The sequence below is a fragment of the Xiphias gladius genome, unplaced genomic scaffold (genome assembly GCF_016859285.1).
Source record: "Xiphias gladius isolate SHS-SW01 ecotype Sanya breed wild unplaced genomic scaffold, ASM1685928v1 HiC_scaffold_582, whole genome shotgun sequence".
NCBI lineage: Eukaryota > Metazoa > Chordata > Actinopteri > Istiophoriformes > Xiphiidae > Xiphias > Xiphias gladius.
Window position 1 is genome coordinate 36,802 of NW_024402280.1, and position 23,699 is coordinate 60,500.

Consider the following 23,699-nt stretch of genomic DNA (forward strand, 5'->3'; position numbering starts at 1 on the left):
GACTTCAATTTTATGATCTGTGTTTCCTGGTTTGGATGCTGGATCTTAAAAGAGTTTTCCAGTGTTCTGTCAAATGGTGGAAAAACACAGTGTCCAAATAGGGAACACCACTCTCACCTGAGCAACACCTTGATGTGTGACTGACAGTCATAGGCCTCTTTCACAGCAGACATTTTGACTTGCCATTGTAGGAAAAGCCACGTGTTGCCAATGACATAAACAATGACACTGTTATATTTTAGTGTCCCACTAAGCCAAAAAAAAAAAAGAAAAATTTGTGAAAAATCTATGATGTTGCCTTGTAAGCCACACCTCAAGGCAATGTTAATTCACCCATCCAACCCATCCACACCCCCTGAACAGAAATACAGAAATTAAATGACAGCATTGTGGAGTGTAGGAATGTAACACAGACACAGTTTGTGTATAATAACATATCCCCTATTACACTATGTTTTAGTGTACATTTTACCATATACCATTGCCACATAACTGTGACCACTATGTAAGTCCAGACATTTTTTATTATTTATTTATTTTTTATTTATGCATTTTAATTATTGTTTCTGAAACTTGATATTTGTTTTTGTAAATTTAACACCCATTCTCACCACGACTCACGGGACCCTAACGACTCACATTATGGCCGGATGGGTCCATGACTCACAGTAAGAACTGAGAAAGCCTTTCAAATGAGAGGTAAAATATTTGAAAGAACCTCAAGCAAGTCTTCTAACTTCTAAGAGAAAGGAATCTTAGGAAACAATAATGGAAAAAAAAGGGAAAGAGAAGGACAATGTTGGAGGATACGAAAGGGAAATGAGGTGGCAGGACAGTGCAGGAGTTGGGGAGATCAGGTTGGTCCAAATTATTTGGTGTTGGACCAGTGCTTGACTGAATTTCGGATGGGTGGAAGGCAAGTGTATGATTGTGCTGCTGAGGCTCGACGGGGCTTACAGACGGCTGGTACACAGGAGAGCCAGGTCTGTCGCGGGTCGATCATTTTTGTTTCTCCATATCTGAGGTCCAGGTTGTTGGTCTCCTGCTGTTTGGCTTTTGCTGCTTTCGAAATGGGTGGAAGGCAGGTTGGCCTCAGGTCGACCCTATTTGTATCTTTATGACTGCTTGTCAGTTTCTGGTGTTCCTGACGCCATGTATTGTCTACTGCCTTGTGAAGTTCCTGCTGAACATACTGCTGGAAGTGCTTCTCCCTCTCAATCTGTTCTGCATTCCTCACTGCAGCGTCACGTTCCTCCTGTTTCAGCTGCTGAAGCGAGCGAGCACGTTTTTCAGCTGCCATTGAAAAATTAAATTGGTTAATTTTATTTAAGTCGTTTTTGACCTTCTGAACCCTCAGTTTTTCATTTGTTATAGACAACTGGTCAGCCTCTTTCAGAGCCTGAAGCCAGTCGAAGCTGCTCTGTTTCTCAGCCTTTGCCTTCTGCTCTTTCTCATGAATCTTTTTCTGTCTGAAGGCAGAGATAGAGTGAAGCTCTGCAGCGCCCTCTTTTCCTCCTTTTCCTTCTGCTGCTTTGCCATTGCAGCCTCTTTCCTAGCTACATCCTTGGCAAATCTCTGCTCCTCCCACAGAGCTGTAGTGGCAGCCTGCTGCTTGTTTGTGGCTGCCAGTTTGTCCCTAACAATCTCCTTTGGTATCTGGAGCTTCCTGAACCTTTCTGCCTGTTCAGCTTTTCGTTGCATCAGCATTTCTTCTGATTGAAGCTGAACAAGTTTGGTTTTCTGCTCCTCTATATTAAGTTTGCGAGCCCGTTCTTCTTTGTCGAGGTTTTGTCTGTAGATATCGTCCAGTAGCATTTTATGGTTAATTCTCTGTGACTGAACCTTTTTTTCTGCCTCATATATTAGGTCTCGTGCATGCAGTTCATCCAGGTTGCGGAGATATTCTCTGTGTTTCTTGTCCTCCAGTCTCTCCTTTTCTTTCAGGAGTTCCTTTTCTCCTTTTGCTTACCTGATATTCTACAAAGGCCTTGTTTTCAAGCCTTCTCTGATGGACCTTTTGCTGATCCCTTCTCAGAGCTTCTTTCCAATTAGCATGCATCTTCTCTTCAAGCTTCCGGTTTTCAACTTTGGCCAGTTTTTGTCGTCTTGCCTTCATTTCAGCCAGTGCCTGATTCTCCTGGTTTATTCGTGTCCTTAAGACTACACTGTTGAATTTTTTGACAGCTTATTCTGATTAAAAACCGACTATTGACATCTGTCCCTTCCACTGCCCACCAGTTATATATTTTAACATCAATAGGCTGTTTTCTTTGGGCAGATTGGACCCACTCAGCCCTGGACAAAGTGTTCATGTTTGCTGAAGCCATCTCTATTTGTTGGTTGGTTTTTGTATACTTGAGTAGGATTACAGTCCCTTCACAAAATGTACCTGTCTGTAGGGGCTGATTGCTAGATCTGTGGTAATCCAGGATATAATTTCTTGCAAAAGAACATCAGCTATGACATCAAAGTCCTTTATGACATCATCAAAGGAATCCTCCCTCTCAATTCAAAAGAAAACATCGTTAACATGGTAACAGATTGAGAAAGTGTTACAAATAGTCCTGTAGTACAATGTACAGTACTGTCCTACGGGAATCCTATAGACACCCAGACATTTATATTTCTCTGTAACATTTATTAAACAGATGTGCTATATTTCCCAGAAGCCTTTTAAATTAAAAGGATAAATCACTGCATACTGTGCATATTCTTTGGGAAAATATTGAAATGAAAACAATCAATATAAATTTAAAGTGTAGAATACCTGTTTTTAATGATAAATGAACTTGTCTTGCCATGAACTATGTTCATATTGTTATGTACAACATCAAATGGCACCCCTGTTTTTGAATTGAATGGATCTTAAGTCTATTTGCCCTCTGTTTAGTTGTTGTAAAAGAAAAAGTACATTTTCCATTTTTAATGTAACCCTTGGTGTATCATTTTACTGTTAAATGCTCCTACGTTGTTTTCTTGACTTCAATTTTATGATCTGTATTTCCTGGTTTGGATGCTGGATCTTAAAAGAGTTTTCCAGTGTTCTGTCAAATGGTGGAAAAACACAGTGTCCAAATAGGGAACACCACTCTCACCTGAGCAACACCTTGGATGTGTGACTGACAGTCATAGGCCTCTTTCACAGCAGACATTTTGACTTGCCATTGTAGGAAAAGCCACGTGTTGCCAATGACATAAACAATGACACTGTTATATTTTAGTGTCCCACTAAGCCAAAAAAAAAAAAAGAAAAATTTGTGAAAAATCTATGATGTTGCCTTGTAAGCCACACCTCAAGGCAATGTTAATTCACCCATCCAACCCATCCACACCCCCAGAACAGAAATACAGAAATTAAATGACAGCATTGTGGAGTGTAGGAATGTAACACAGACACAGTTTGTGTATAATAACCTATCCCCTATTACACTATGTTTTAGTGTACACTTTACCATATACCATAGCCACATAACTGTGACCACTATGTAAGTCCAGACATTTTATATTATTTATTTATTTTTTATTTATGTATTTCAATTATTGTTTCTTGAAAAGTGATATTTGTTTTTGTAAATTTAACACCCATTCTCACCACGACTCACGGGACCCTAACGACTCAAATTATGGCCGGATGGGTCCATGACTCACAGTAAGAACTGAGAAAGCCTTTCGAATGAGAGGTAAAATATTTGAAAGAACCTCAAGCAAGTCTTCTAACTTCTAAGAGAAAGGAATATTAGGAAACAATAATGGAAAGAAAAGGGAAAGAGAAGGACAATGTTGGAGGAGACGAAAGGGAAATGAGGTGGCAGGACAGTGCGGGAGTTGGGGAGATCAGGTTGGTCCAAATTATTTGGTGTTGGACCAGTGCTTGACTGAATTTCGGATGGGTGGAAGGCAAGTGTATAATGGTGCTGCTGAGGCTCGACGGGGCTTACAGACGGCTGGTGCACAGGAGAGCCAGGTCTGTCGCGGGTCGATCATTTTTGTTTCTCCATATCTGAGGTCCAGGTTGTTGGTCTCCTGCTGTTTGGCTTTTGCTGCTTTCGAAATGGGTGGAAGGCAGGTTGGCCTCAGGTCGACCCTATTTGTATCTTTATGACTGCTTGTCAGTTTCTGGTGTTCCTGACGCCATGTATTGTCTACTGCCTTGTGAAGTTCCTGCTGAACATACTGCTGGAAGTGCTTCTCCCTCTCAATCTGTTCTGCATTCCTCACTGCAGCGTCACGTTCCTCCTGTTTCAGCTGCTGAAGCGAGCGAGCACGTTTTTCAGCTGCCATTGAAAAATTAAATTGGTTAATTTTATTTAAGTCGTTTTTGACCTTCTGAACCCTCAGTTTTTCATTTGTTATAGACAACTGGTCAGCCTCTTTCAGAGCCTGAAGCCAGTCGAAGCTGCTCTGTTTCTCAGCCTTTGCCTTCTGCTCTTTCTCATGAATCTTTTTCTGTCTGAAGGCAGAGATAGAGTGAAGCTCTGCAGCCCTCTTTTCCTCCTTTTCCTTCTGCTGCTTTGCCATTGCAGCCTCTTTCCTAGCTACATCCTTGGCAAATCTCTGCTCCTCCCACAGAGCTGTAGTGGCAGCCTGCTGCTTGTTTGTGGCTGCCAGTTTGTCCCTAACAATCTCCTTTGGTATCTGGAGCTTCCTGAACCTTTCTGCCTGTTCAGCTTTTCGTTGCATCAGCATTTCTTCTGATTGAAGCTGAGCAAGTTTGGTTTTCTGCTCCTCTATATTAAGTTTATGCAGCCGTTCTTCTTTGTCGAGGTTTTGTCTGTAGATATCGTCCAGTAGCATTTTATGGTTAATTCTCTGTGACTGAACTTTTTTTTCTGCCTCATATATTAGGTCTCGTGCATGCAGTTCATCCAGGTTGCGGAGATATTCTCTATGTTTCTTGTCCTCCAGTCTCTCCTTTTCTTTCCGGAGTTCCTTTTCTCTCCTTTGCCTTACCTGATATTCTACAAAGGCCTTGTTTTCAAGCCTTCTCTGATGGACCTTTTGCTGATCCCTTCTCAGAGCTTCTTTCCAATTAGCATGCATCTTCTCTTCAAGCTTCCGGTTTTCATCTTCGGCCAGTTTTTGTCGTCTTGCCTTCATTTCAGCCATTGCCTGATTCTCCCGGTTTATACGTTTCCTTAAGACTACACTGTTGAATTTTTTGACAGCGCTATTCTGATTAAAAAACCGACTATTGACATCTGTCCCTTCCACTGCCCACCAGTTATATATTTTAACATCAATAGGCTGTTTTCTTTGGGCAGATTGGACCCATTCAGCCCTGGACAAAGTGTTCATGTTTTCTGAAGCCATCTCTATTTGTTGGTTGGTTTTTGTATACTTGAGTAGTATTACAGTGCCTGTACAAAATGTACCTGTCTGTAGGGGCTGATTGCTAGATCTGTGGTAATCCAGCATATAATTTCTTGCAAAATGACATCAGCTATGACATCAGAGTCCTTTATGACATCATCAAAAGAATCCTCCCTCTCAATTCGAAAGAAAACATTGTTACCATGGTAACAGATTGTGTAAGTGTTACAAATAGTCCTGTAGTACAATGTATTGTCCTGCGGGACAATACAATGTATTATAGTGTAGTGTATTGTAGCGACATTTATATTTCTCTGGAACATTTATTAAACAGATGTGCTATATTTCCCAGAAGCCATTTAAATTCATATGGGTTAATCACTGCATACTGTACATATTCTCTGGAAAGATATTCAAAAGAAAACAATCAATATAAATTCAAATAAATGCTAGAGGACACGTAGAATACCTTTTTTTAAAAAACAATAAATGAACTTGTCTTGCCATTAGCAATTGTCATATCATATTGTTATAACGTATCATCAAACTGCACCCCCTTTTTTTGCATTGAATGAATCTTAAGTCTATTTCCCTTCAGTTTAGCGGTAAAGAAACAGTATTCCCTGCGTGAACCACGGAGGTCTTGAGGATCGGCACTGATAGAGTGGATTTTTGCACTTTCTATAAGTTGAACTTCACCTGAGATTCCAATCACCCGAGAGCACCGAGGGACACAAATCTGTTTATCTGTCTCAAAATGTTATATGCCGGCTTCAGGCACTGGGGTCTTTAAAGACATAGGTCACCTCACCGCCATAATCTACAAAAGACCTGATTGCCACAACAAGCCCATAATGGGTAATTACCACATGAATCGTGTTTTACATGTTTTCATCTGCTTTGAATGAATGAGATTGCCATTACCAATGGTTCTGTGCTCAAATTTGCATGTGTCGTTATAAATAATAGCCTTCTCCTAAAGTAAGAAAGGTTCTCTTTTGGATATACATTATCAAACTTGGCAATGCTATTTCCATGTGCTTCAGATAGTCATGACCTTTTTACTGGTAACTATGTATCTTTGTAATGAGATCATTCAAACACAAAAATTGGGGGGAGGTTTATTTCTCATGCAGAGTTTTCCTTAGCATTAAGAGACTTGGGCACAGGGCTTAAGCATTTTTCCAAAAAATCCGTCCAAAAAACTTCTCAGTTGACACAGCACTTCTGTGGGTGCTCAGAAATACACCGGCAAAGTTTGAAGTCGATCGGATGAGCGGTTGTCAAGAAAATCGATGTAGGGAAAGACAGACAGACAGAGATTCCTCCATTTATATTTAGATTGTATAGGTGTTACATATTGGCCTGTAGTATAATGTATTGTCCTGCAGGAATCTTCTATAGCTGTACCACAGGAAAGTTCTCTGTTCTTAGGAAATCTGTATGTCCTGCAGGATTAGCTCCTGTTTGATACTAGCTGTCCTTCAGAACATGTTGTAAGGTCCTTCTGGAGTGTTCATTGTCCTGTAACGTAACTCTGCATCTTACAGGACGTGATTCTGTAGCCTAGTTCTGCAGGACATGACAATTCCTGTAAGATTCTGATATGGGAGGATTATTTCCTGTTGGACTGCTGGCTATCCCTGCAGGACGTTCTCATTTTGCAGGATACAGTGAATCAGCAGGATCTACACTTTCATGTTTCCCCAATTAAACACCTTTTAGAAGTTCTGTACTCTATTTGTATGACTTCATTATTGCTGCACAAATTAGAAAAAAATGCTGGCATTGAAATTTTTTCCTTTTAAATAAATGAAAATTACTCTGAAAAACAGAAAATGAGGTGTATTTCTCTTGCAGGGTTTTCCCTGCCATTATTAGACTTGGGCAAAGCGAATAAGCATTTTTGCACTGCGTGTAACCCAGATGAACAGACAAAACTATGTTTAGACACAATTTTTTTCCGACAAATTAGGTTTGAAAAATGGGGCTTTTCTTATACAGCTCTGGAGAAAATGAAGAGACCACTGCAAAATGATCAGTTTCTCTGATTTTACTATTTATAGTTATGTGTTTGAGTAAAATGAACGTTTTTGTTTTAATCTATAAACTACTGACAACATCTCTCCCAAATTCCAAATAAAAATATTGTCCTTCAGAGCATTTATTTGCACAAAATGACAAATGGTCAAAATAACAAAAAAGTGTTTTCAGACCTCAAATAATGCAAAGAAAACAAGTTCTGTACTCTATGTGTATGAATTCATTATTGCTGCACAAATTAGATAAAAAATGCAGGCATTGAAAATGTTTATTTATAATTAAATGACATTTACTTTGAAAAACCACCCAGACATTTATATTTCTCTGTAACATTTATTAAACAGATGTGCTATATTTCCCAGAAGCCTTTTAGATTAAAAGGGATACATCACTGCATACTGTGCATATTCTTTGGGAAAATATTGAAATGAAAACAATCAATATAAATTCAACTATATGCCAGAGCAAATGTAGAATAACTGTTTTTTAATGATAAATGAACTTGTCTTGCCATGAACTATGTTCATATTGTTTTGTACAACATCAAATGGCACCCCTGTTTTTGAATTGAATGGATCTTAAGTCTATTTGCCCTCTGTTTAGCTGTAAAAAGAAAAAGTACATTTTCCATTTTTAATGTAACCTTTGCTGTATCATTTGACTGTTAAATGCTCCTCGTTGTTTTCTTGACTTCAATTTTATGATCTGTATTTCCTGGTTTGGATGCTGGATCTTGAAAGAGTTTTCCAGTGTTCTGTCAAATGGTGGAAAAACATAGTGTCCAAATAGGGAACACCACTCTCACCTGAGCAACACCTTGGATGTGTGACCGACAGTCATAGGCCTCTTTCACAGCAGACATTTTGACTTGCCATTGTAGGAAAAGCCACGTGTTGCCAATGACATAAACAATGACTCTGTTATATTTTAGTGTCCCACTAAGCCAAAAAAAAAAAAAAGAAAAGAAAATATGTTGTATGTTCTCTTTGAGTTAAAATAGTGGGTTTGACTTTTTATTGAGTGCATGATTTATCATTGTATTTTTAAGCTCTTTATTTTTTGGGTTTAGTCGGCCCCCAAGAAGAATATTGTGGAGGTGACAGAGCTGACAGATATCACACGAGCAACCTGGTTAAGCTGAGGCCAGGACACATGAACATAGTGCTGGTGCTCACTGACGCCTCCAAGAACATCCTCCTTAGCAAGTTTGCCAAAGAGGTCTACTCCTTCACGGGGTAAGCTAAACCTTCTTTCAGGGAATAAATAAAGTCCATTATGAGTTATTTTGTGTGTATTAAACAATAGATACTTCGTCACATTCATTCTTTCAACTCTCTCTTAGGAGCCTGACGCTGCATTTCTCCTTCCTGAATATTGACAAGCACAGTGAGTGGATGAACACACTGCTGGAATATGCCCAGGACGCCATGCAGATCGATGCGGACAGGGACGACGGTGAAAACCACAAGATAGACTACACTGGCTACGTACTGGCACTTAATGGCCACAAAAAGTACCTTTGTCTGTTTAAGCCCGTCTACACTGGGGAAGACCTTGACACGTTTTCTCCTGAAGTAAGGCTGGAGCTGGCTTTTTTGCACTTGAGATATTTATAGTTAAAGATGTTTTAAAAGTTGAGTCTATAGTACAAACTTGGCTTTAGGGCAACTACTGTGGGACAGGTCCTTTAGCATACCCCTTTTACACTCATCGCATGCTGTTTTCAACCGTTGGTAGTCTTATTTTATTCAGGCAAACGTGCAGCTACAGCCTTTTGAACAGAAAACAAAGTCACTGTGGCCACATATACTCTCTTGCCTTCATGACCATCAATCATTTTCACGTACTCTAAAGGAGGCAGGATAACTACCTTAGTCGTCATTGATGAAAACTGTGAGAGATGCATGTCTCTAAACACTAAATGACTTTGCCTTTTTATGCATCTGTCCACTTTTTTTTTTTAGGTTTTAGATTATCTCCTGAATGCTGACTAGCTCGTGCAATATAGCATACTGCTGTAATGCCAATGCCTTTTACCTCGACCTTAAGGGTTTCCCAGTGTTCTTCCTGATCATGTGATTGCAGAAAAAGAAAATACTTGTTTTGTGACATGGAAACTGTTTGGGCTGTGATTTAAAATGTGCTTCACTACAAATAAGAATTATTTAGCCCCCTTGGTCTATTTAATAACCTCAGTTAGCCAGTAGCTTTATGTAGCAAGCATAATGAACAGGCTGTCCATTTCATTGTCTGAATTTTTTCCAAATGGCCACGAATAACTGATACATTATCATTATGTCATCTTGAATTATGTAGACAAACACATGAAAGTGAGGTCTAACCTAGTGTGTACTTGCTTGGTTTATTAATGTGTAATGTCCACATTAAGTGTAAAAATCTCATTAATATAATTTAGTTTGTACTATGTTATGTAAATATTATGCTTAATCATGTTATCTATAGGACCTGTATTTCAAAGAGTATGTAACTTGAAAGATACGGTCAATGTTTTACATGGACTTATCTAAATGCTTTAGTTAAGTTTTTTTTTTTAGTTCTTTAGGTCAAATTTCCTTTTACAAGTTAGTGTAAAAAAATGATGTCTGCTACTGTCAGATGTTTCAGTTGATCTTCAGTACTGCATTTATCCTCTTGTTGGTTGTGATAAAATGCGTAATGTTTATTAATTAAAGCATACATTTTTAATTGTTGCAGGATTTATTTTCCTTACCAGCTCATTCGGCAAGACAGCCTGGTCATCCTGCATTTAATGAGAAAAAACATGTTCCAAGTACCTGTGATGCCATAGGGTGGAGACACCTTCACTAGCTCAAATCCAACAAGATTTAGACCACAGCAGCCCCGAATAATCTCAATACCATAAATACAATCAACATAACAAAAATGATTACTCTATGAATATTGCATTGAGACAAGACTATAAACCAAGACAAATGAGTTGTGTTGTAAAACAAAAAGAAAACAAAAAGGTACATTTTGCCTTTGGTTTACCATTTTGCTGTTAACTGCTCCTATGTTGTTTCTTGACATATTTTATTATATTTATTTCCTAGTTTGGATTTTTAAAGAGAGTTTGGCAGTGTTTTGTCACACCGGGGGGAAAAAAATAATGTCCAAATTAGGAATGCCACTCTCACCTGAGCATCACCCTGGATGGTCATTTTCGCTTGCCATTATAGGAAAAGCATGTGTTTCTAATAACATAATAAACAATGGCTCTGTTTAGTTTGAGTGTCCCATTAAGCCATGACAGTGTGACGGTTAGCCAGCATGCGCAATAGGTAGAAGACATCTGGACATGTCACAATAGCACTGGAGTAATTAATAAAATTAGTGATGGCTGAACTCTATTTAGCTGCTTCAGTTCCAAGGTCCTGCAGGGACCCAGAATCTGTATGAATCCGACAAACAAAGCTGACATCTGTTTATCTGTAGGCACACATTGTCAAAAAGAGAAAACGACGGAGAGGTAGGAAGAAAATTTTGTACAAAAATATGTGTAGTAAGTAATCTTACCAGACTGCAGGTTTGCCATAGATGCTGATGTTTAACGAGGCGAACTGACAAAGTAACTTGAATTATTAATTAAACAACACTCATCGACATTTTTGCAGTTTTGCAGCTTTCATTATTATTTTCATGCAGACATGTGACTGACTTGCCGGGATACAAGTGTAGTTGGTCGGCAGGTGTTTAAAGATGGCACTGCAGCGATCGGTTAAAGATGTTTGAGTTTAGTTCACACAACGTCTCGCCATTACACCTGCATGGACAACGAAAATAACATATGTCCAACACCAACCAAAAAAAACAAGACCAGAAGATATAGTACCTGGATGTAACTCCAGTTCAATGAGTGTGTGCTTCACATAGACCTTCAACATGCTCTGCCTTGGCATCCTGAGGCAGAACTTCGCACTCACTGCCCATTAGGAGGTAGCAGGCCCTATAAAACGATCGTGACCCTGCTGTTCAGCTCCCTTTTGAGCTCAGCAACTGAAGACGGGGCTGGCTGGACATGTAGCCTGACACATGGGGGCCATGCAGAAAAGTGCCGCAGGGATGAGAACAAAAGCAGACGAAGAGGACATTCTTAAAGAGCATCTCAGTTTTGTGATGAGAAATGCCTAGTAGGCTTACTTCTCAAAATGCATACCTCATTTTAGGGATGTACACAGTGTTTTCTGTTAAGTTGTTCTGCATTGCCATTTATACTCTCCTCACATATGTATCAATTAGCTGCTCAGAAAATATACAAAAATAAATTATTAGTTCCAGAATACTTTATTTTTATATTTTGAATGTAAAATGTTCGTTGACTGAACTTAGTTTTTTTTTGTTGTTCAGTCAATATTATAATTTATGAAAGGAGTTTTACAGACTATTCAGTACCAACTCAGTTAAATTAACATTTTAAGGTGGTGATCACTCGTATGAAACAATCTTTTACGTTTATTACAGTATTCAAATTCTTACAGTGTACACTTTTGCATTTTGCTCAATTACTCTGAGACTATTGACACTAGACCAACACAGTTCGAATGTATTAAACTCATATCTGTATCACCTACATCATTCAAATATGTCTACATATTTTGTGAACTCAATTTGATATTGGAAGAAAGAAGTCTGTTGCAACTGACCCCATACCTTGGGACAGTTGGCACTGGCAGGAGCGCACATTTAAACCTCTCCTAAATTGCTAGGCTCGGCTGGCCGAGTGTGTTGGTAGTGCCTTTGTTAATTATCCACGGCACTGAGATTTAACTGTAACTGACCGTGCTGCTTTCAGCGAGCTGTTAAAGAAGATTCCAAATTTACACTAGCAGTGGACATTCTTCATTTACGGTACACAAGTTTCCAAACTCCACTTGGAGAGGTATATCTGTGAGTTGTCTGGCATAGCTGTTTGGCTATGCTCTTTATATCTACATATATGTGCTTTTGTTATGTCTGGTTTTGTTTGTTTTTCTTTCTCTGTGCTTGACTCTGGTGTCTCCAGCAAAAGATCTTTGATCTTAATGAGATGACCTGATTAAATAGAGTTTATACATACAGCCTATGTCCCCAGTGTTTTGAATTGTTACTGGAATGGTCCATGAGTTCCTCCCGTATTATCAAGGCCCCGAGAATTAATTAATTATGAGTTACCTGTAGTGTTAGAATATGAACCAAGAGAAGTCTGTCACTTTTTGATAATAGATATTCAATATTTTTTGTATTTAACATTACAAGTGCATTCCCTGTTGTATTGTTAAATTGCTATGAATTTGCTTTGAATTCTATTATTTAACATACAACCATTTTAGTTTTTAAAAAAAAATATAATACAGAAATATATATATATATATATATATATATATATATACATCTTTAAAATATACTAAGGGCTAGTTAGACACTTATTGTCTAACTAAATCCACCTTTTTGAGTTAGTAAAGTATATATAACGTTTTCCGATGAAAATACAATAACTCTGTAATGTAGACAAAAAAACTGTGAAAAATCTATGATGTTGCCTTGTAAGCCACACCTCAAGGCAATGTTAATTCACCCATCCAACCCATCCACACCCCCAGAACAGAAATACAGAAATTAAATGACAGCATTGTGGAGAGTAGGAATGTAACACAGACACAGTTTGTGTATAATAACGTATCCCCTATTGCACTATGTTTTATTGTACATTTTACCATATACCATAGCCACATAACTGTGACCACTATGTAAGTCCAGACATTTTATATTATTTATTTATTTTTTATTTATGTATTTCAATTATTGTTTCTTGAAAAGTGATATTTGTTTTTGTAAATTTAACACCCATTCTCACCACGACTCACGGGACCCTAACGACTCAAATTATGGCCGGATGGGTCCATGACTCACAGTAAGAACTGAGAAAGCCTTTCGAATGAGAGGTAAAATATTTGAAAGAACCTCAAGCAAGTCTTCTAACTTCTAAGAGAAAGGAATATTAGGAAACAATAATGGAAAGAAAAGGGAAAGAGAAGGACAATGTTGGAGGATACGAAAGAGAAATGAGGTGGCAGGACAGGGCGGGAGTTGGGGAGATCAGGTTGGTCCAAATAATTTGGTGTTGGACCTGTGCTTGACTGAATTTCGGATGGGTGGAAGGCAAGTGTATAATGGTGCTGCTGAGGCTCGACGGGGCTTACAGACGGCTGGTGCACAGGAGAGCCAGGTCTGTGGCGGGTCGATCATTTTGTTTCTCCATATCTGAGGTCCAGGTTGTTGGTCTCCTGCTGTTTGGCTTTGCGGCTTTTCAAATGGGTGGAAGGCAGGTTGGCCTCAGGTCGACCCTATTTGTCTCTTTATGACTGCTTGTCAGGTTCTGGTGTTCCTGACGCCATGTATTGTCTACTGCCTTGTGAAGTTCCTGCTGAACATACTGCTGGAAGTGCTTCTCCTCTCAATCTGTTCTGCATTCCTCACTGCAGCGTCACGTTCCTCCTGTTTCAGCTGCTGAAGCGAGCGAGCACGTTTTTCAGCTGCCATTGAAAAGTTGAATTGGTTAATTTTATTTAAGTCGTTTTTGACCTTCTGAACCCTCAGTTTTTCATTTGTTATAGACAACTGGTCAGCCTCTTTCAGAGCCTGAAGCCAGTCGAAGCTGCTCTGTTTCTCAGCCTTTGCCTTCTGCTCTTTCTCATGAATCTTTTTCTGTCTGAAGGCAGAGATAGAGTGAAGCTCTGCAGCCCTCTTTTCCTCCTTTTTCCTTCTGCTGCTTTGCCATTGCAGCCTCTTTCCTAGCTACATCCTTGGCAAATCTCTGCTCCTCCCACAGAGCTGTAGTGGCAGCCTGCTGCTTGTTTGTGGCTGCCAGTTTGTCCCTAACAATCTCCTTTGGTATCTGGAGCTTCCTGAACCTTTCTGCCTGTTCAGCTTTTCGTTGCATCAGCATTTCTTCTGATTGAAGCTGAGCAAGTTTGGTTTTCTGCTCCTCTATATTAAGTTTGCGAGCCCGTTCTTCTTTGTCGAGGTTTTGTCTGTAGATATCGTCCAGTAGCATTTTATGGTTAATTCTCTGTGACTGAACTTTTTTCTGCCTCATATATTAGGTCTCGTGCATGCAGTTCATCCAGGTTATGGAGATATTCTCTATGTTTCTTGTCCTCCAGTCTCTCCTTTTCTTTCCGGAGTTCCTTTTCTCTCCTTTGCCTTACCTGATATTCTACAAAGGCCTTGTTTTCAAGCCTTCTCTGATGGACCTTTTGCTGATCCCTTCTCAGAGCTTCTTTCCAATTAGCATGCATCTTCTCTTCAAGCTTCCGGTTTTCATCTTCGGCCAGTTTTTGTCGCCTTGCCTTCATTTCAGCCAGTGCCTGATTCTCCTGGTTTATACGTTTCCTTAAGACTAAACTGTTGAATTTTTTGACAGCGTTATTCTGATTAAAAAACCGACTATTGACATCTGTCCCTTCCACTGCCTCCCAGTTATATAGTTTAACATCAATAGGCTGTTTTCTTTGGGCAGATTGGACCCATTCAGCCCTGGACAAAGTGTTCATGTTTGATGAAGCCATCTCTATTTGTTGGTTGATTTTGTATACTTGAGTAGTATTACAGTGCCTGTACAAAATGTACCTGTCTGTAGGGGCTGATTGCTAGATCTGTGGTAATCCAGCATATAATTTCTTGCAAAATGACATCAGCTATGACATCAGAGTCCTTTATGACATCAGAGTCCTTTATGACATCAGAGTCCTTTATGACATCATCAAAAGAATCCTCCCTCTCAATTCGAAAGAAAACATCGTTACCATGGTAACAGATTGTGTAAGTGTTACAAATAGTCCTGTAGTACAATGTATTGTCCTGCGGGACAATACAATGCATTGTAGTGTCCTACGGGAATCCTATAGACACGCAGACATTTATATTTCTCTGGAACATTTATTAAACAGATGTGCTATATTTCCCAGAAGCCATTTAAATTCATATGGGTTAATCACTGCATACTGTACATATTCTCTGGAAAGATATTCAAAAGAAAACAATCAATATAAATTCAAATAAATGCTAGAGAACACGTAGAATACCTTTTTTTAAAAATAATAAATGAACCTTTCTTGCCATTAGCAATTGTCATATCATATTGTTATAACGTATCATCAAACTGCACCCCCTTTTTTTGCATTGAATGAATCTTAAGTCTATTTCCCATCAGTTTAGCGGTAAAGAAACAGTATTCCCTGCGTGAACCACGGAGGTCTTGAGGATTGGCACTGATAGAGTGGATTTTTGCACTTTCTATAAGTTGAACTTCACCTGAGATTCCAATCACCCCGAGAGCACCCGAGGGGACACAAATCTGTTTATCTGTCTCAAAATGTTATATGCCCGGCTTCAGGCACTGGGGTCTTTAAAGACATAGGTCACCTCACCGCCATAATCTACAAAAGACCTGATTGCCACAACAAGCCCATAATGGGTAATTACCACATGAATCGTGTTTTTACATGTTTTCATCTGCTTTGAATGAATGAGATTGCCATTACCAATGGTTCTGTGCTCAAATTTGCATGTGTCGTTATAAATAATAGCCTTCTCCTAAAGTAAGAAAGGTTCTCTTTGGATATACATTATCAAACTTGGCAATGCTATTTCCATGTGCTTCAGATAGTCATGACCTTTTTACTGGTAACTATGTATCTTTGTAATGAGATCATTCAAACACAAAAATTGGGGGGAGGTTTATTTCTCATGCAGAGTTTTCCTTAGCATTAAGAGACTTGGGCACAGGGCTTAAGCATTTTTCCAAAAAATCCGTCCAAAAAACTTCTCAGTTGACACAGCACTTCTGTGGGTGCTCAGAAATACACCGGCAAAGTTTGAAGTCGATCGGATGAGCGGTTGTCAAGAAAATCGATGTAGGGAAAGACAGACAGACAGAGATTCCTCCATTTATATTTAGATTGTATAGGTGTTACATATTGGCCTGTAGTATAATGTATTGTCCTGCAGGAATCTTCTATAGCTGTACCACAGGAAAGTTCTCTGTTCTAAGGAAATCTGTATGTCCTGCAGGATTAGCTCCTGTTTGATACTAGCTGTCCTTCAGAACATGTTGTAAGGTCCTTCTGGAGTGTTCATTGTCCTGTAACGTAACTCTGCATCTTACAGGACGTGATTCTGTAGCCTAGTTCTGCAGGACATGACAATTCCTGTAAGATTCTGATATGGGAGGATTATTTCCTGTTGGACTGCTGGCTATCCCTGCAGGACGTTCTCATTTTGCAGGATACAGTGAATCAGCAGGATCTACACTTTCATGTTTCCCCAATTAAACACCTTTTAGAAGTTCTGTACTCTATTTGTATGACTTCATTATTGCTGCACAAATTAGAAAAAAATGCTGGCATTGAAATTTTTCCTTTTAAATAAATGAAAATTACTCTGAAAAACAGAAAATGAGGTGTATTTCTCTTGCAGGGTTTTCCCTGCCATTATTAGACTTGGGCAAAGCGAATAAGCATTTTTGCACTGCGTGTAACCCAGATGAACAGACAAAACTATGTTTAGACACAATTTTTTTCCGACAAATTAGGTTTGAAAAATGGGCTTTTTCTTATACAGCTCTGGAGAAAATGAAGAGACCACTGCAAAATGATCAGTTTCTCTGATTTTACTATTTATAGTTATGTGTTTGAGTAAAATGAACGTTTTTGTTTTAATCTATAAACTACTGACAACATCTCTCCCAAATTCCAAATAAAAATATTGTCCTTCAGAGCATTTATTTGCACAAAATGACAAATGGTCAAAATAACAAAAAAGTGTTTTCAGACCTCAAATAATGCAAAGAAAACAAGTTCTGTACTCTATGTGTATGAATTCATTATTGCTGCACAAATTAGATAAAAAATGCAGGCATTGAAAATGTTTTTTTATAATTAAATGACATTTACTTTGAAAAACCACCCAGACATTTATATTTCTCTGTAACATTTATTAAACAGATGTGCTATATTTCCCAGAAGCCTTTTAGATTAAAAGGGATACATCACTGCATACTGTGCATATTCTTTGGGAAAATATTGAAATGAAAACAATCAATATAAATTCAACTATATGCCAGAGCAAATGTAGAATAACTGTTTTTTAATGATAAATGAACTTGTCTTGCCATGAACTATGTTCATATTGTTTTGTACAACATCAAATGGCACCCCCTGTTTTTGAATTGAATGGATCTTAAGTCTATTTGCCCTCTGTTTAGCTGTAAAAAGAAAAAGTACATTTTCCATTTTTAATGTAACCTTTGCTGTATCATTTGACTGTTAAATGCTCCTACGTTGTTTTCTTGACTTCAATTTTATGATCTGTATTTCCTGGTTTGGATGCTGGATCTTGAAAGAGTTTTCCAGTGTTCTGTCAAATGGTGGAAAAACATAGTGTCCAAATAGGGAACACCACTCTCACCTGAGCAACACCTTGGATGTGTGACCGACAGTCATAGGCCTCTTTCACAGCAGACATTTTGACTTGCCATTGTAGGAAAAGCCACGTGTTGCCAATGACATAAACAATGACTCTGTTATATTTTAGTGTCCCACTAAGCCAAAAAAAAAAAAAAGAAAAGAAAATATGTTGTATGTTCTCTTTGAGTTAAAATAGTGGGTTTGACTTTTTATTGAGTGCATGATTTATCATTGTATTTTTAAGCTCTTTATTTTTTGGGTTTAGTCGGCCCCCAAGAAGAATATTGTGGAGGTGACAGAGCTGACAGATATCACACGAGCAACCTGGTTAAGCTGAGGCCAGGACACATGAACATAGTGCTGGTGCTCACTGACGCCTCCAAGAACATCCTCCTTAGCAAGTTTGCCAAAGAGGTCTACTCCTTCACGGGGTAAGCTAAACCTTCTTTCAGGGAATAAATAAAGTCCATTATGAGTTATTTTGTGTGTATTAAACAATAGATACTTCGTCACATTCATTCTTTCAACTCTCTCTTAGGAGCCTGACGCTGCATTTCTCCTTCCTGAATATTGACAAGCACAGTGAGTGGATGAACACACTGCTGGAATATGCCCAGGACGCCATGCAGATCGATGCGGACAGGGACGACGGTGAAAACCACAAGATAGACTACACTGGCTACGTACTGGCACTTAATGGCCACAAAAAGTACCTTTGTCTGTTTAAGCCCGTCTACACTGGGGAAGACCTTGACACTAAGTCATCTGAGGATGAAGGGGCACTTCAGGGGAGAATGAGGTCCGGTTCCGTGATGACCACCCATCACGCAAATCCAACCGATCCCGCAGCATATCCACCCTGCAGATCCACCACAAGCTGGACCGCCTGGGATTGTGGATGGAAAGACTCATGGAAGGCACTTTGCCTCGCTACTACATCCCATCCTGGCCGGGACTAGACAAGATCACCCCCTGTAAATAGATCGAGGCAAGTTCGGAGGGACTTGGTATTTATCTGCTGTCACACAAAAATGGTTCTTCTCGTTTTCTGCTGAAGTAAGGCTGGAGCTGGCTTTTTTGCACTTGAGATATTTATAGTTAAAGATGTTTTAAAAGTTGAGTCTATAGTACAAACTTGGCTTTAGGGCAACTACTGTGGGACAGGTCCTTTAGCATACCCCTTTTACACTCATCGCATGCTGTTTTCAACCGTTGGTAGTCTTATTTTATTCAGGCAAACGTGCAGCTACAGCCTTTTGAACAGAAAACAAAGTCACTGTGGCCACATATACTCTCTTGCCTTCATGACCATCAATCATTTTCACGTACTCTAAAGGAGGCAGGATAACTACCTTAGTCGTCATTGATGAAAACTGTGAGAGATGCATGTCTCTAAACACTAAATGACTTTGCCTTTTTATGCATCTGTCCACTTTTTTTTTTTAGGTTTTAGATTATCTCCTGAATGCTGACTAGCTCGTGCAATATAGCATACTGCTGTAATGCCAATGCCTTTTACCTCGACCTTAAGGGTTTCCCAGTGTTCTTCCTGATCATGTGATTGCAGAAAAAGAAAATACTTGTTTTGTGACATGGAAACTGTTTGGGCTGTGATTTAAAATGTGCTTCACTACAAATAAGAATTATTTAGCCCCCTTGGTCTATTTAATAACCTCAGTTAGCCAGTAGCTTTATGTAGCAAGCATAATGAACAGGCTGTCCATTTCATTGTCTGAATTTTTTCCAAATGGCCACGAATAACTGATACATTATCATTATGTCATCTTGAATTATGTAGACAAACACATGAAAGTGAGGTCTAACCTAGTGTGTACTTGCTTGGTTTATTAATGTGTAATGTCCACATTAAGTGTAAAAATCTCATTAATATAATTTAGTTTGTACTATGTTATGTAAATATTATGCTTAATCATGTTATCTATAGGACCTGTATTTTAAAGAGTATGTAACTTGAAAGATACGGTCAATGTTTTACATGGACTTATCTAAATGCTTTAGTTAAGTTTTTTTTTTTAGTTCTTTAGGTCAAATTTCCTTTTACAAGTTAGTGTAAAAAAATGATGTCTGCTACTGTCAGATGTTTCAGTTGATCTTCAGTACTGCATTTATCCTCTTGTTGGTTGTGATAAAATGCGTAATGTTTATTAATTAAAGCATACATTTTTAATTGTTGCAGGATTTATTTTCCTTACCAGCTCATTCGGCAAGACAGCCTGGTCATCCTGCATTTAATGAGAAAAAACATGTTCCAAGTACCTGTGATGCCATAGGGTGGAGACACCTTCACTAGCTCAAATCCAACAAGATTTAGACCACAGCAGCCCCGAATAATCTCAATACCATAAATACAATCAACATAACAAAAATGATTACTCTATGAATATTGCATTGAGACAAGACTATAAACCAAGACAAATGAGTTGTGTTGTAAAACAAAAAGAAAACAAAAAGGTACATTTTGCCTTTGGTTTACCATTTTGCTGTTAACTGCTCCTATGTTGTTTCTTGACATATTTTATTATATTTATTTCCTAGTTTGGATTTTTAAAGAGAGTTTGGCAGTGTTTTGTCACACCGGGGGGAAAAAAATAATGTCCAAATTAGGAATGCCACTCTCACCTGAGCATCACCCTGGATGGTCATTTTCGCTTGCCATTATAGGAAAAGCATGTGTTTCTAATAACATAATAAACAATGGCTCTGTTTAGTTTGAGTGTCCCATTAAGCCATGACAGTGTGACGGTTAGCCAGCATGCGCAATAGGTAGAAGACATCTGGACATGTCACAATAGCACTGGAGTAATTAATAAAATTAGTGATGGCTGAACTCTATTTAGCTGCTTCAGTTCCAAGGTCCTGCAGGGACCCAGAATCTGTATGAATCCTACAAACAAAGCTGACATCTGTTTATCTGTAGGCACACATTGTCAAAAAGAGAAAACGACGGAGAGGTAGGAAGAAAATTTTGTACAAAAATATGTGTAGTAAGTAATCTTACCAGACTGCAGGTTTGCCATAGATGCTGATGTTTAACGAGGCGAACTGACAAAGTAACTTGAATTATTAATTAAACAACACTCATCGACATTTTTGCAGTTTTGCAGCTTTCATTATTATTTTCATGCAGACATGTGACTGACTTGCCGGGATACAAGTGTAGTTGGTCGGCAGGTGTTTAAAGATGGCACTGCAGCGATCGGTTAAAGATGTTTGAGTTTAGTTCACACAACGTCTCGCCATTACACCTGCATGGACAACGAAAATAACATATGTCCAACACCAACCAAAAAAAACAAGACCAGAAGATATAGTACCTGGATGTAACTCCAGTTCAATGAGTGTGTGCTTCACATAGACCTTCAACATGCTCTGCCTTGGCATCCTGAGGCAGAACTTCGCACTCACTGCCCATTAGGAGGTAGCAGGCCCTATAAAACGATCGTGACCCTGCTGTTCAGCTCCCTTTTGAGCTCAGCAACTGAAGACGGGGCTGGCTGGACATGTAGCCTGACACATGGGGGCCATGCAGAAAAGTGCCGCAGGGATGAGAACAAAAGCAGACGAAGAGGACATTCTTAAAGAGCATCTCAGTTTTGTGATGAGAAATGCCTAGTAGGCTTACTTCTCAAAATGCATACCTCATTTTAGGGATGTACACAGTGTTTTCTGTTAAGTTGTTCTGCATTGCCATTTATACTCTCCTCACATATGTATCAATTAGCTGCTCAGAAAATATACAAAAATAAATTATTAGTTCCAGAATACTTTATTTTTATATTTTGAATGTAAAATGTTCGTTGACTGAACTTAGTTTTTTTTTGTTGTTCAGTCAATATTATAATTTATGAAAGGAGTTTTACAGACTATTCAGTACCAACTCAGTTAAATTAACATTTTAAGGTGGTGATCACTCGTATGAAACAATCTTTTACGTTTATTACAGTATTCAAATTCTTACAGTGTACACTTTTTGCATTTTGCTCAATTACTCTGAGACTATTGACACTAGACCAACACAGTTCGAATGTATTAAACTCATATCTGTATCACCTACATCATTCAAATATGTCTACATATTTTGTGAACTCAATTTGATATTGGAAGAAAAGAAGTCTGTTGCAACTGACCCCATACCTTGGGACAGTTGGCACTGGCAGGAGCGCACATTTAAACCTCTCCTAAATTGCTAGGCTCGGCTGGCCGAGTGTGTTGGTAGTGCCTTTGTTAATTATCCACGGCACTGAGATTTAACTGTAACTGACCGTGCTGCTTTCAGCGAGCTGTTAAAGAAGATTCCAAATTTACACTAGCAGTGGACATTCTTCATTTACGGTACACAAGTTTCCAAACTCCACTTGGAGAGGTATATCTGTGAGTTGTCTGGCATAGCTGTTTGGCTATGCTCTTTATATCTACATATATGTGCTTTTGTTATGTCTGGTTTTGTTTGTTTTTCTTTCTCTGTGCTTGACTCTGGTGTCTCCAGCAAAAGATCTTTGATCTTAATGAGATGACCTGATTAAATAGAGTTTATACATACAGCCTATGTCCCCAGTGTTTTGAATTGTTACTGGAATGGTCCATGAGTTCCTCCCGTATTATCAAGGCCCCGAGAATTAATTAATTATGAGTTACCTGTAGTGTTAGAATATGAACCAAGAGAAGTCTGTCACTTTTTGATAATAGATATTCAATATTTTTTGTATTTAACATTACAAGTGCATTCCCTGTTGTATTGTTAAATTGCTATGAATTTGCTTTGAATTCTATTATTTAACATACAACCATTTTAGTTTTTAAAAAAAAATATAATACAGAAATATATATATATATATATATATATATATATATATACATCTTTAAAATATACTAAGGGCTAGTTAGACACTTATTGTCTAACTAAATCCACCTTTTTGAGTTAGTAAAGTATATATAACGTTTTCCGATGAAAATACAATAACTCTGTAATGTAGACAAAAAAACTGTGAAAAATCTATGATGTTGCCTTGTAAGCCACACCTCAAGGCAATGTTAATTCACCCATCCAACCCATCCACACCCCCAGAACAGAAATACAGAAATTAAATGACAGCATTGTGGAGAGTAGGAATGTAACACAGACACAGTTTGTGTATAATAACGTATCCCCTATTGCACTATGTTTTATTGTACATTTTACCATATACCATAGCCACATAACTGTGACCACTATGTAAGTCCAGACATTTTATATTATTTATTTATTTTTTATTTATGTATTTCAATTATTGTTTCTTGAAAAGTGATATTTGTTTTTGTAAATTTAACACCCATTCTCACCACGACTCACGGGACCCTAACGACTCAAATTATGGCCGGATGGGTCCATGACTCACAGTAAGAACTGAGAAAGCCTTTCGAATGAGAGGTAAAATATTTGAAAGAACCTCAAGCAAGTCTTCTAACTTCTAAGAGAAAGGAATATTAGGAAACAATAATGGAAAGAAAAGGGAAAGAGAAGGACAATGTTGGAGGATACGAAAGAGAAATGAGGTGGCAGGACAGGGCGGGAGTTGGGGAGATCAGGTTGGTCCAAATAATTTGGTGTTGGACCTGTGCTTGACTGAATTTCGGATGGGTGGAAGGCAAGTGTATAATGGTGCTGCTGAGGCTCGACGGGGCTTACAGACGGCTGGTGCACAGGAGAGCCAGGTCTGTGGCGGGTCGATCATTTTTGTTTCTCCATATCTGAGGTCCAGGTTGTTGGTCTCCTGCTGTTTGGCTTTTGCGGCTTTCGAAATGGGTGGAAGGCAGGTTGGCCTCAGGTCGACCCTATTTGTCTCTTTATGACTGCTTGTCAGGTTCTGGTGTTCCTGACGC

The 23,699-nt window shown here is 38.6% G+C and overlaps 2 pseudogenes; both read left to right on the forward strand.

Moving 5' to 3' along the window:
* Positions 1 to 5,513: 5,513 nt before the first annotated feature.
* Positions 5,514 to 11,307, forward strand: LOC120787749 (annotated as a pseudogene).
* Positions 11,308 to 15,159: 3,852 nt separating this feature from the next.
* Positions 15,160 to 19,533, forward strand: LOC120787750 (annotated as a pseudogene).
* Positions 19,534 to 23,699: the final 4,166 nt, after the last annotated feature.